We start from the raw sequence: 12,959 nt of genomic DNA, 5'->3' as shown, positions 1-12,959 counted from the left end.
CATTGAGATTTGCTTTATTTTCATGGTAAAACACACTGCATATCACTGGAGAGTTTTCTTTTGTACCTATGCTCACTTCGTTTTGGGATATTACCTTCACAAAAAATAATTTTAGTTATATAAGCTGTTGTTGGGAGGAGAGAGGGAGGGAGGGACGAATAAATGATTAATTCATAGCTAGATCATACTTGCAGTACTGTAGAAATTGTACCCCAAAACCTATTCACCTATTGAAATTAAATTGCAGTATTATAGCTTTTGGTACTTACTCTCTGTGAGAATACACTGGACATTAAAACTGCCAGACATTTAGACATGTAGGTTATTCTCTGGGCTGAAAAGCTTTTGGTATTTTAGGCCTCATCCCATCTTTATTACTTCTTCCATAATCTGTAAGCTTGTATATATCTATTTCATGCTAGTTTAAACTGAATTGAAGAGGGGTTTCTCTCTAGAAAGGGAAGTGCTGTCATTTTTCATTACCTGGAAATTCCTTCTCTAGATTACATAAAGCATTACTAGTGACTTGGATAGCATTAGCTCATCATTCTGTATTAAAATATTTGAGGACTTGTATATGCCACTTCCAGTGCCTCTGTTTCAACAGAGGGCTCTACATGCAGGTGATTAATAGCAAAATTTAACAATCTCTGCTAATACAAGGGGGAAAACACTTTTTTTTCTATTTGTGCAAACACCTGCATGAAAGGGTTACTACCTACTACTCTTCTAGTCACAGAAAACTTCCATTTGCTTCCCCTCACCTTACCTCTAATACATGTCCTCAAAAAAGAGTGAGCTATGAAGATGTGTCACAATCACATGTCCAGTCACATCCAGTCATGTCCCCACCTCACTCCCAGCCTGTGAAAATGAAATGAACCAAATGGTTTCATTTCCTGGAATGTGGAAGAGGTGACTCTCCATCTTCTTGGCTAAGATCCCCCATGTGTCCCACTTCTTGTACCAGTCATGAGGAGTGAGGCTTTCTTACGAACATCTGACGAGTGCTCTGTGAAGAACATGGTTCACACCAGGGGCTTACATGTGCTCCTGGCCAGCCTGACGCCAGTGTTTCAGGGAATGAGAGGAGACACCTTGGGCATGCCACCATCTGACTCCTGGAACACCCTTCAAGGTGACACGCAGGAGGAAGCCACCTTGAGGAGCTGTGAGCAGCTCTGGCCATGCACAAATGTAGGAAGCCCTTGGAACAAGTGAAATGGAGATAACCTTCTCTCCAACAGTGTCTAATGTTGGATGAAACCAAAGCACCTGGAAGAACAACACCTTACTCTTCCCACCTTGCCTCCCTAATGTGCAGCCCTCCTTCCCAGAGCCACTAAAAGTCAGAATTTTTATCCTTTCAGCAGCTGCCCCAGGACAGTTTAGAACTATTGGCTTCATGTTATAGACAGGAAGCCTTGTCTTGCACATTAGGCAAAGGCAGATCATCAGTGGTACGTAAATCCACTGCTGCAAGCCAAGGCCCCCTTTCCTAACATTGCAGAGAAGTGGTCACACAGCATTAACAGCAACATTGCTCTGTGCCAACAAAGAAGAAATCCTTGGATTGAAACTTCTAAATTAGTCAATAGAGTAACATCAAAATCACAGAAGCCTTTTGAAATAACAATAAAAGTAGCATACTTATTTTATTCCTTGTTCTGTGGGTCCTGGGACACATGCTTCCCAGCTATCTCCAGCCTTTCTGGAACCCTAAGTGCCAAAACAAATGTAGCCATTTTTGAAAGAATTGCATTTTTCTTGCAATCTGTTGGGACCAGGAGCTGTTTACACAAGTTATTCATTTCAAAATCACTCATAATTTATGATAGGCTCAGCATAGCTATCTCCTTCCCTCAACACCACACAACTTTCCCCCGGTAACAAAAATATCCCAGATGCAAATAATTTCACGTACTTTCAAGTTTTTTACATAATTAGCCCTCGCACTTCCTGTATATTTGCACAGGAAGACACACTGTGGTGGACAGGAGGGAATTCATTCTGTGGATGTGCTCCTCCTGATATTATTATAATTTAGGTGATGTCCTGATTAATTAACATAAACACCATTTTGGCAAAGCACCTTGCTGTTTCCAGTGTCATCTGCTGCCTGCAATGTTGTTGACCTCTAGGATGACCAGTCCCCTCAAGAGCAGGTTACTCTGCACCAGTTATTATTTTTTGCAGTCATTGGCCACTGCATGATTGCAGAGTAGCTGCCATCGAGCCCCGGGCACCTTTTCAGGCTGCTGATGCTCAGTTAACATGCAGCTGGTCGATTTTTGTTTGCTGGCTGTTCAATACTTGGCCCCAGGCATTACTTGCTGTGCAGCTCTTAGCCTAGATATTCAGGGCTGGAGCAGCCAAACAGTTCATAGACCAACAAAGATGGACTGGTGGTGTTACTAAGGTTGGGCCAGCCAGGAGAAGGCAGAAAGAATGACAAGCACTGAGCTTAGGTGTCCATCCATGCTTAGATGCTTACAACCCATTTACTTCCAAATAATCCAGGATTCCAAGCCAGGAAGTACCAGCTGTTTATCTAGTTTGACCTGCCGGATGGCACAGGCTATTAAATTCAGGGCAGTTACTACGGCATTGAATTTTAGCACTCGGCTTTAACTGGAGCCATGTTTGCTTGGGTGCTTTAAGCATATTTTCTAATTGGGCTTCAGATCAGGCCTGAATGCTTTTGAGAAAAAAAAAAAGAGATGCTCTGGTCCATGACAGCTTGTTTTAATCACCTGCTGCTAACAAGTAGTGCCTCATTGCCAGTTCCACTGGTTTCAACTTCCAGCTCTTTGTCCACTATAGTAAAAGGTCCTATGTGCACCAATAAGGAAATTCAACCCTCTTTTTTTAGTTTTTAAAATTATGGACAAGATCCAATATATTTTTTCTTTCCTTTTCTTTTTTTAATGTAGAATTGCCTCCTCCTTTATCATCATGTTGAGAAACTTGCTACTTGCCTCATTCAGAATCCTTTAACTTCTATGCTGGGATAGCATATCAGCTCTGGCTTTAAAATCAGCTTTGTTGAGCTGCCAGTGTTGGTCTTCAGTGTCCTAGAAAACTAGTTCTTTTGTCTTCTTTCCCTTTTAGAAATGTGCTGGATTATCATGCACTGGGTTCTTCAAAGCAATTAGCTAAAAATGCCCCACCAAAACCAAATCAAACAAAATAATAAAAAAAATAACAAACAACCAAACCCACTTCGGTTGGAGCATCCAAAATATTTGAGGTAGTCAGACTAATCAGATATTTTGGGAAATACTGGCTGAAAGTTACTAGAATAATGTATAATAAGTTGAATTTGGAAGTATTTTGGGAGCTGCCTATGAAAGAAAGCAGCAATGCTGTTTCTCCCCCAAGGCAGCACAGGAAGGGTGGGGGCTTGAAGCGCAGCAAGTTCTTTCCATTCAGCCCCTGTTTCTTTCATCTCTCCTTGACCTACACTGACAGCTGTGACAAAAAGTCACAGTCAAGCCTGCTGAACCGTAACTTCTCTGGAGTTTCAAGCCTGAGAGTTTCTGAAAAGCAGCTGTCTTGCACAAAGCTGAGCAGAGAGGAGCAGAGGCTGCCCCCACAGAGACCCTCTGCTCGGCTGCAGCAGTGTGGGAGGGCGAAGGGGACAGGCACAAGCGCCACACCAGCAGTCCCTGAGCCCTAGGATCTGTTTTTCTGTCAGCAAAAGCCAAGGGGAATTAAAGCAAAAGAACTGCAGGAACAGACATAGGGTTTCAGCATCAGCATCAGGTGATTAAAGAAAAGAGAAAAGAGAGAAAAGAGAAGAGAAGAGAAGAGAAGAGAAGAGAAGAGAAGAGAAGAGAAGAGAAGAGAAGAGAAGAGAAGAGAAGAGAAGAGAAGAGAAAAGAAAAAAAAGAAAAAAAAAGAAAAAAAGAAAAAAAAGAAAGAAAAAGAAAAAAAGAAAAAGAAAATGAAAAAAAAAGGAGAAAAAGGGCAAGGTTTGCTAGCCCCTCTGACCAAAGAATCTGGAAAAAATAGGATTAGTGGCAGCTCCTGGAGTTTGGAGACAGCCTATCAGGGGGCTTCAAAGAGCAGCAATAGGCTCAGGTGTCCTTCCATCTGTTTCAGTAATGCTCCATTTTCAGATCAGGGATTGGGGTTGTTTCTCCTGATGGCTCATGACCTGAATACTAAAAGCTACAGCCTTGTTCCCCTGCCCATATTGGGTGTGCTGGCAAGGTCTGGGGTGCAGGGGGGTTACAGGGGTGTCTTCTGTGAGGAACTGCTGTAAGGTTCCCCCATGTCTGACAGAGCCAATGCCAGCCAGCTCCAGGGCAGAACTGCTGCTGGCCAAGGCTGAGCCCAGTGATGGTGGTACCTCTGGGATAACAGATTTAAGAAGGGGAAAAGTACTCTTCACAACTGCAGTTGGACAAAGGAGTGAGAACATGTGAGAGAAAGAGCTCAGCAGACACCAGTGTCAGTGAAGAAGGAGGGGGAGGTTCTCCAGGCCTGGGGCAGAGATTCTCCTGCAGCCCTTGGTGAAGACCATGGTGAAGCAGCTGTGCCCCTCCAGCCCATGGAAGTCCATGGGGGGAGCAGGTGGATGCCGAGAGGGGGCTGTGGCCCCATGAGAACCCCACACTGGAGCAGGCTTCTGGCAGGACCTGTGGCCCTGTAGAGAGAGAAGCCCATGCTGGAGCAGGTTTGCTGGCAGGACTTGGGACCCCATGGAGGACCCACACTGGAGCACTCTGTTCCTGAAGGCCTGCACCATGTGGAAAGGACCCACACTGGAGCAGTTCATGAACAACTGCAGCCTGTGGGAAGGACTCACTTCACTGGAGAAGTTTATGAAGGACTGTCTTCCATGGGAGGGACACCACCCTGGAGCAGGGGAAGAGTGTGAGGAGTCCTCTCCCTGAGGAGAAAGGAGGAGCAGAGACAACCTGTGATGAACCTACCACAAGCCACAATGCCCATTCCCCGTTCCCCTGCACTGCTGGCAGGAAAGACATAAAGATTTCGGGAATAAAATTAAGCCCAGAAGGAAGAAGGAGGGGACGGGGGGCAGATTGTAGGGGAGTTGGTTTTAGATTTCATTTCTCATTACCCTACTCTGATTTGATTGGTAATAAATTATGCTAATTTCCCCAAGTTGAATCTGTTTTCCCCATGACAGTGACTGGAGATTGATCTCTCCCTGTCCTTATCTCAACCTATGAGTCTTTCATTACATTTCCTCTCCCCTGTCCAGCTGAAGAGGGAGTAATAGAGCAGCTTTGGTGGGCACCTGGTGTCTAGCTGGGTCAACACACCCCACTGCCCAAAGTCACGAGAGGCTGAGGATATTTCACCTTGAGCCAGTACTGCTGAGAAACAGCCACCTCTGCAGAACACCCTTCCTCTGGGTGCTGCGCTCTGCATGGGAGTCACCACAGTCCTGCTGCATGAGGGCCATGAATCGAAAAGAGGAAGGTAAAAACTTGTTCCTAGAAACCTCCCACAGATTCCCAGAACAACAAGGGAGGGGCTGTTGTTCCAGCTGTTTGACCAGACAGCAGCATCTCTACAGGTAGTGGTGTAAAGCCTCCCTTATTTTGTCTGCTCATGATTTCTTGCTGTTCAGCTTGACAAAGCAGCAAAGGTGGGCCTAGGGTTCTTCACAATTTTTCTGCAAGATGAACGTTTTCTGAGCACTCTGGCAACTGGTAGGTTTTTGGGACTGGGAATGACAATATGCTGACCTATCTCTGAGGTTTTAAACAGGTATTTTTGTCTACAAACAAGAAATTTTTCAAATCAACAGCATCAACAGTGTTTTCCACAGCAGGAATTAGGACCAATTTACAGATTAATTTTTTCAGAGAAAATAGTCTACCTGCCTCTTTTTACATGGATTTGAAGCACTACAGTGAGACATAGACACAGCAGGAACAGGGAAGGTAGTGGAAGAAAATGCACCAATCAGCACAGACCTTGAGTCCCTAAGTAGCACAAGGTATTTATTAGCTTGCAGCTAAGAGCTACAAGCAGTTACCAGAAAAACCTTGTCACCCTCATGAGTCACACAGGGACATGCTATACTCACTCAAAATCAAAACAAAATCATCCATTTCCTGGAACACTACCAGCACAAAGCCTAAGTGAAGTGACAGGATACAAGAAGAAAGGGCTGGTAGAAGAATAAAGAAGGTCAAGAGTCTCTTTCAATTGGTTTCCTCTTGCTGCAGAGAGACTCTGGCAGGTCCCAACAGCCACGGGGCTCCTGGGGTCACCCGGAGCCCCTAGTAGAGCTTCCCAGGCCCGTGCCAGCGCTGCCAGGGTCCACCCGCATGCATCACCCAGTGCCTCTTAAGTGTCCATCTAACCTATTGCTTCTGAGCCTGCCTTTGTCCCCACTGAGTCAAAGGGGAAAGGATTTGGGTCACTGTGAGTTTTTGTTAGAAAGGTTCCCTAAATTAGCTCCTCTATTTGAGGTAAAAGAAGAAAGGAGTCCATCTTTATTTTCCCCATTCACCCACCGTAATTACTCCGTCTCATCCCTGTCTGCTATTCACTGGCTCTCAGCAAGGCCCCTGCAGCCAGGTCACAGGTCAGCACGGAGGACAAGTCCCTGCTTCCCTGAAAAGGATTGAAATGTCTTAAGTGCAGCTTCAGCAACTTCCAGAACGTGCCAATCCCTTCTGAAAAAGTGGGCTTGGTGAACCACACCTGCAGTGACACAGCAAGGAGACCACAGGTCTGGAAATCTCTGCTCCTGCACTTCATTCTCTGGTTATCACTTGGTTTGCTCAGGGTCTCAGGAAAACTGTTCATATACCCCAAGTCTCTTTATAGTGCACTGCTTTATTTCTCCAGATTATATAGCAAGGTACTTCCCTTGTGAATTTTCAGAGCTACTCAGCTGCCTTGTTTGTATCTTTAATTTTAATTCAATGTACAATTTTGCTGTTGTTGTTATTAATAGTCATAGGGCAATTGCACTTTTTCTCTGAAGTCCTGGGAGAAGATCTTACCTGTACATTTCATATTAGAGCTAGTACTTGACATGTACAGATATGTCTAACAGCCCCTTTAACTTCTTATGATATGAGTTCTTCTAAGTTTTTTACACAAAAACTATTTCCTGAAACCACTAACTTCAACAATTATAAAAGTGGTCTTGAGTTCCCACATAGCAGTACCTGCACCAGAAATCAAAACTACACTCACACAGCCAACAGGAATGTGATTTATTATTCCTGCACTGAGTCACCACCTCTGGGTTTAGATACCCGCTATGAAGAACTAGGAAAATCAGATTACCCATAGAAAGTATTTGTAATAAACTATTGCCAGTAGCCCACAAGTTTGGATGCATCAAAACCAGGCTACCAAATGGTCCACAAATATCAGAGGTGACACATTCCCCCTTTGGAAAAGAAGAATAATTTTTTCCTCACTGCAGGAGCCATTAAAATATTTCTCATGATATTTATACACAGCATCTCCCTTTTATTCAGATTGACTCTGTTGGGGATTTCCATTCATTTCAGCAGTCAGCACTTTTTAGTGCTTCTAAATGCACTGTATAGCATGATAAATATGATGCTGGACAAGAGCAGAACTCAGATCAGCTGCTTTAAGACACAAACAGCTGAGCAATCATTCTTTCCATGACATGATTAGTTTACTGCACAGTTGATTTTTTTTCTCCTTGTCTTTCCTCAGTAGGCTCTACTGCACCTATCTCAGAGAGGCAGAGACAGCATCTCCAAGAGGAAGACAAGAATCAGGACGAGAGATGTGAGGTTTAAGTGGCACTGTTACCTGTGGTGCACTGTTGTGTCTCTGTGTTTTTTTAATGGGAACATCTGTCTGGGAAAGTTGTGCAGGGGCAGTTACAGATGTGCCGCGTATCAGCACAATTCTGTTCACTTTAGTAGTTTCCCCCAAAAGTCTGTGATCACAACTATACTTAAGCACCCCAGCCTAGAGCAATGTTGCCTCCACTGCTTACTTTGGCACCAGAAGACATATTCTAAGCTCATCTGGCTCATCCCCAAGCCTGAAGCTTGCATACACTACCACAGCCTCTGCCAAATCCATGCCAAATCTTTCCAATTGTTTGGTTTTTTTTCTTTTGGCTTCCCCACTGATATTGACAGCATTTGCAAAAAGCATGGGAAGTTTCTCCCCAGCAGAGGCTGCTGTTTGTCTGCATTCTTGTCTTCCAACAAGAGCAATTTTTAAGATTTGTCCTCTGATGAGCAAAACAGCACAAATTCCAGGGTGCTCTTGCACACAACTCATTTCTGTTGCAGTGACCGACAGACAATCTGAGCTCATCTGCGTTCATGCCATTGGGCTGCACTGGAAGAAACACTTGTGCTGGCTGAGTGCACTCTAGAATCAGTTTAGGGACAGGCTCGGCCACAATACAGTCTCCCAACTTCACCTTCCCTGACCCTGGCAAGGTACCTGCCACAGAGAAAAGGTACCAATTCAGTTCTCTTTGCTGCTTCCATTTTTAAGGCAACGTTCAGAAAGCAACTAGTTTTCTGAGAGGTTTGCGATGAGTGGAGATACAATTTAAAAGCAGGCTCCATCCATTAAGGTAGTCAATGTAAAAAGAAGCTGGTTTGAGCTGAATGCAACGAAACCAACTTGTGGACAAACTGTAATTAGCTCCAACTGTCTGATTTAAATGAATATCACAGAAAAATTCTGTGGTAATAACCCACGGATAGATACCACCTGTGTGTTCATGTGACATTTAGGGTACAAACTAAATATGCTGAACCCAAAATGTTTGTTCTGCAAAGAAAACCAGGGTTCTCAGCCCACTAAAACAAAACATGAAAACAAACCCCACTCATCTTGTTACAGATTTGTTATTTTAGGGGCCTTTATTTGTCTGTTGGTTTTTCACCTGCAAAAATTCAGATCCCCTTTGCTAGGAAAAGGAAGCAGAGGGAGTAGACATTTGCTGCAGTGCTAAGAATCTCAAGTTCTCCAGGAATCACATATTAAAAGTGTATTTTCTTGGTCTTTTACTTGCTTTTCTTGGTCTTTTACTCTTCAAATAGAGATCACAGTACTAGGTTTAAGCAATTAAAGGATGTCGAAGACACACCAGGAGAGGAGCCTTTTTTTCCCCACAAAACAAACCCGCAGCTTTTTAACAAACTCTACTTTTTTTTTCCTTTTTCTGTATAAGTAATATAATTTCCCCTTTGACACTTAAGTATGGATTTGTATTTAAACTTTCACATTCTGTGAATGTTTTACAACATACCCTGTGCACAAAAGAAACATTTTCTATCTAATACACTCTAAGTCAAAGAAGCAGTAATCTGTTAGGCACTTATTCCTCCAAATAGAACGATAATTTATGTCAGTACAAGCCTTTTGCCTGCTGCTAATTGTGTTAGTTTAGCACAGCCTGGTTTTAGTGGGCGGGAGAAAAGCTGCTTGAAGCATCTATGTCTGGCACAGAGCCAATCGCTGAGGTCTCTGACGATGGGCAGGTTACTAGCCCAATTAGACAATTGTGTAAGCTCTCTGTGATTACCTGTTTAAGAAAGGAAAAACCGCGGGAAGCTCTCTTTCTTCTCCGGAGGGGTGGTGAGGTGGCTGCCGGGGATCATCCCGGGGGGTGGGGGGGGTTGGTGGGAATCATCTCTTACACACCTGTATGCTGATTTTATCCTGCTGACTCTCGCTCCTCTTTCCTCACACCCAGCCAAATGAACCAGCTGTCTCCGCCTGGGTTTCCCCTGTTGCCACTGGTCCTAGTACATTCCCAATGGTGAGGTAGAAAGCTGCTTTCCCCAACCCAGCTCAGAGCTCAGTCCTGACTGTGCTTGGGCACAGGCCAGTGGTGATGTGCTCCAGGAAAGGGAAATGGTGGAGGTGTGATGGGAAATTGCCCACAAAACAGTAATGCTGTTTAAAAAGATGCCTTTGAAGTCCTGCCTCTGAGCAGGTTTTTGTCTCTCCTGAAAGTGACTGCATGCCTCATGCCTCCACGCTCATCCCAAAGCACTTAGAGATCAGGCCAAGTCCAGTTTAGCTGGAGCAGCTATGTTAGCTGCCCTCTGTAAGGCTTAAGCCAGCAACCCAGCCAAAGAACTGTGTCACTGCCAGCTTTCCTAAGTACACCTGCACAGAGAAGTAGCTGAAGGAACCAGGTTATGGACTTGACTGGAAGATAAAATTTGCAGCTTTTTGAAATGGATTCCCTCCTCTCGTGTCTCTTTGTGGACCTATGTCAGCTTTTGAAAAATTAAACGAGGAAATGCAGAGAAAAACATAGATCTCTGGTTTTCTAAGCGAGTTGTAGTCGTCATGAAGTGTCCCTTGAAAGCCTAACAAAGTACTTGTAGACATGAGTGATGGAACCCTGGAAATTTTTGGCCACAAAAAGGTTTTAGAGAAAAAGCTTTTCATAAAGATTTGGAGAGAAGCCCAAGTACATGGAAAGGTTAAAAAAAAGTGCAAAGTGAAACTCCAGAAGGTGGTGTGATCAGGGTAATTATTTTGGAAAAAACTGCAGGAGAACAGACATATAAAATCTTAGAAGATTCATATTTCTTCACAGTATTTTGGCAGACAATGTCTATACTATTATTACATTCCTTAGTTTTCTGGAACAGGATGGAGCACTGAGTGACAGCGAACACAAGAGTGTTGATGGAATAGCGTACAAGTGGATGCATGTCAAGAGGCACTGCCTTTGATCTGTTCTTTGCTATGAAGGATGACAGGGAGCTGTTATCCCAAAAGCACTTTGCACAGGAAATCAGGATGTGGCTGTAACAGATATTAATCCCCCAGGGGAAAGCTAAGGATTAATTCAAGCATGGTAAATTGCAGTGACTGAGCAGTAGTCAGCTACAGTAGGTGTAATACTGGAGGTTGTAATAATACTTACACTCATCCCTATGCAAAGCCCTAATATCTACTTCGCCTTTGACTTAGGGGTCTTAAAGAGTTTTCTGGAAAATAAAGTTCTCAAGGCTTTAAAAAGGTATTTAACCAACACACAGGCATGGCATGGCACAGCTGTAACTTAGATTTGTAAATTATTTTATGTGCATTAAATGATAAGTAAATATTCTTGTGAATTAAAATCCAGCTAACATTTAAGCTCACTGAAAATGCTTTGTTCTACCTGTAGTCATAATAACTTTATCAACTGAAAAGTACTTTGTTCTGTTAAAGGGCCCAAAAAGAGTTCATCAACTTTTGCAGTGTTGTTGAGCCACTCCACATTGCTCTCCTTACTGAAAAAAAGAGTACAGCGACTATATTGCAATCAATACCAAGTGATCCCGCAACTTTTGCTCTGTATTTCATCTCTGCACTCTCTAATGACTTTCATATTATCATCGGCATGCTCTCAGGAAGTTTACATGTCAGGGCTAATTAACTAGGATGGTTTGTCTTCCTTTATTAATCCCCTAAGTACTGAAAACCCATTCCCCTTTAAGCAGGAGCAGCTGTGACCAACATGGCATCAGAGATGCAAAGCCAGCATTTTATTCAGAAGCACTTGCTACAGCATTTCTGAGAGAATAATTGGGGTAACTGTTGTAATTCCAGTAATAAGGTTGTGTCTTTACAATTTGACTTCCCGAAACTCCATCCAGACGATTTGTGAATGTATATGTGATAGCCTGTCATGCACAATGTTGCTCTAGAAATTGCTTCAAAGATACTTTCCAAGCCTGTACTTTTGCAATTAGGCTCTACCTAGATGCCAAAAATTTACTGAAGAACCAAGCCCTTGCCTTTTTATTGTATCAGTATTGCTTTTTTTTTTTTTTACTAAATCACTTCTTTTGTTAGATCTTTGTTTTGCTTACTAATGCATATATCAAGTAAAGTAGCCTATTTTCCATAAGGAGATTATAATTCAATTGTCCTCATTTCTTGAAGGGAAATAGTATAGGAAAAAAAAAAGAAGGCATTTAGTATTTGCATACCAGTTCAACAATTATATTTTTTGAATTTAAATACATTGGGCTTGTTTACAAAATGACTATTTCAAAACAAGGGTTATCTAAAATACATTCATACTATTGAAAGAGTTTTGGTTGTTGAATTAACCTTTTCTACACTTGCCATTTACTGAAATATCCGTGATGGACTAGAACCAGGGAGCTGTTTTTCAGCCTGTAGAAACATCATGTGGATCATGGCTAGCATGTTTCTTTACATTAATTGAGGTCTAGGGGTTCACCAGCTCTGCCACTGCACACCTGACACCTGAGCACTGGGCTACAGCTGATTTTCTGTGTTTATCAAGTAATCTTATTTCCTATCGATTTTATAAAAATTTTCAGGTATGCAGTTTCAGGTAGTAAAATGTATCACTTTTGGTAAACTAACATAGTTATTATTATCTTGCTTGAGAATTGGCACCAAACTTCTGTTATTCTATGTATCAATTTTGTGCAATTCAATAAATGGAAAAGTAGCTATTTTCTGTTATATTTAGTTAAAATATACTATTTGTTCCACGATTTTCAAGAGTTGTCAAAGTTAGTACGTCACCACATATCACAAACAGGACTGATACAAGTGCCTCTTGTAAAAGCTTCCGAATGTCTCCTTTATGAGACTGTACTTTACTAAACTTGCAGGTACCCAGTTTGGGGGTTTGAACAGAATTTCCTACATCAAGTGTCATTTGTGTGTTACTTTGGGGGAAGGTTAATTCAGAACAGCTCAGTCAGTCCATAAATAAGGCTAAGGAAAATCATGGAGTTCAGTATAATACAGTTGCCTAAAGAAGAAAAATTTAAAGTTGAAAAGGCCACATTAAATTTAAAATCTTTGGCCAGGAAAAACTAAAATTGAATTCATTATTACAACTGTAGAGTCAAGTGGTGAGATTGGGAGACACTAGAGGCAAATACCTAAAAAAAAAAAAATTAGAGGCAGAAGATTGTGTGTGTTTTTCACATGAGACTGTCACAACAATGATGGTCGGT

Source organism: Corvus cornix, chromosome 3 (genome assembly GCF_000738735.6).
Source record: "Corvus cornix cornix isolate S_Up_H32 chromosome 3, ASM73873v5, whole genome shotgun sequence".
NCBI classification, from domain to species: Eukaryota; Metazoa; Chordata; class Aves; order Passeriformes; family Corvidae; genus Corvus; species Corvus cornix.
The sequence above is the reverse complement of the archived record's forward strand: the minus strand, read 5'-3'. Positions refer to the sequence as shown.